We start from the raw sequence: 1,887 nt of genomic DNA on the forward strand, positions 1-1,887 counted from the left end.
TCATCGCGTAGTTGGTAGCAATGAAAGTTGTAATGCTTTGAATTAAAATAATTGATTAGAGTTTTATAATGTTCCTTCTTTGTAGTACTGATTTTTATATCTTTTACTCTGGAGAAACAACTGAAATTTGTCTGTCCTATTAAATTTGCGATTTCTCTACCGAATGAAACAAAATTTTGAGAACAACACTAAAGACAATTGTATGGCTTCAGATTAGGGGTGGGATAACGGAAGAAAAATACAATATTTAAATATCGAAAATTTACAAATTAATGAAATAGTAATTATAAAATGATAATATAGCACATCATAGTAGGGCTTATTTCATAACATACCTGATCAAAACATATAAAAAATTGAATAAATTGTTTTAAGAAAAAAATATGAAAACATCAATATTTCAATAATCTTCAATTAATATTATGGATATTATCAAATAATATCCAATTCAAGTATCAAAATCCTCAACATAAAAACATTATGTTATCATATCCAAACACCGATAATACAAGAAAATATAAACATTTTATTACAGAAAGATTTTGATATTTCACTAACAAAATATTAAAATTTTGTTTAGATATTCCTATTCTATCTTGTTAAAATCCATATAAAAAAATTGGCAACGATATTTCATTAGTGAAAGGTTTTGAAACATTAAGAAAGGTCTGACAATGCAATAGTTATGTTTTACTGCACTGATTCATTTGACTAATAAAATTTAAGTATATATATATATATCGATACAGATCCAATTAAAATATTGATATCCTCAACATCAAAATCATCTAATCCAACATTAGATATTGGTATCGATATTCCAATTTATTAATAATATCGCTATTAAACTTTGGCAACGATATTGGAAGTAATGTAATCGAAATATTGATATTTCATTTAATAAGACTAGAAAATTTATGTAAACTTTCAAATGAAATATTGCTGACTTGTTTCAATACTTAATATTCATTACAATTTTACAATTAGATAATATCGATGTTAACGCCATAATATATAATTACCTTGTAAATAATATTTAGTTAGTCTTAGTGTTTAATTTAATAACGTTTATTTGTATTTATATTAATTTAATTGGATTTAGTTATTTGAAAAGAAAAAATGTAATTATATTTGTGTGTTATAATGAGTAATAGAGACATTTGCTAGGGTTGATAATTGTTGCTAAGGCGTCACCTACCAACGGACCGACCATCTTAGTTTTTTATAGCAGTTCCGGCTAATTAGTGGCCATGGTGGCGTTTAAGCAGCCCTGTCTGCGTTTATAATGCAATAGTTTGGACATTTTTAGTGAGTAAACCGTCATTACAGTTCGGAACCAAACCTTTTTTTTGTTTCAACTTTAATATGAGTTCCGGATAATTAGTAGCCCGTGTGTAATCAGCCCTGTCTGCGTTCATTTTGTCGGCTCGCCTAATCATTAATACGACTTTTGGATGTTTGGACTATCGATGAGCCACTACACCAACTTTGGACCATTACAGCGGTGTATTTAGCTACAAGAGCTGCGGCCTAACCATTTCGGCAGCACTTTTCCTCGGACCTATCGGAGTGGAGCACCTTGCGTCGACTAGTATTTGATTTATATACATATATACATAAGTATCGCCAGATGTAACACGTTTGAACTGCTGTAACATACTATATTTATTGGGTTCGGTACATATCTTTATATACATGCGATTAGCTGATCTCCTCAGTCAGCTGTTTATTCAATGTCAGCTGACTGAGGCTGTAACTCCCCCCCACCAGTTTACGAACAATCCTCGTAAACTTCAACTATACAATAAATTAATATAAAATACAACAAAAATAACTATTTACAATAAAGAAAGCAAAAGATAGACACTCCTCATAATCGCTTATTAC

The sequence above is a fragment of the Halyomorpha halys genome, unplaced genomic scaffold (genome assembly GCF_000696795.3).
Source record: "Halyomorpha halys isolate HHAL.00 unplaced genomic scaffold, Hhal_1.1 Scaffold1417.1, whole genome shotgun sequence".
NCBI classification, from domain to species: Eukaryota; Metazoa; Arthropoda; class Insecta; order Hemiptera; family Pentatomidae; genus Halyomorpha; species Halyomorpha halys.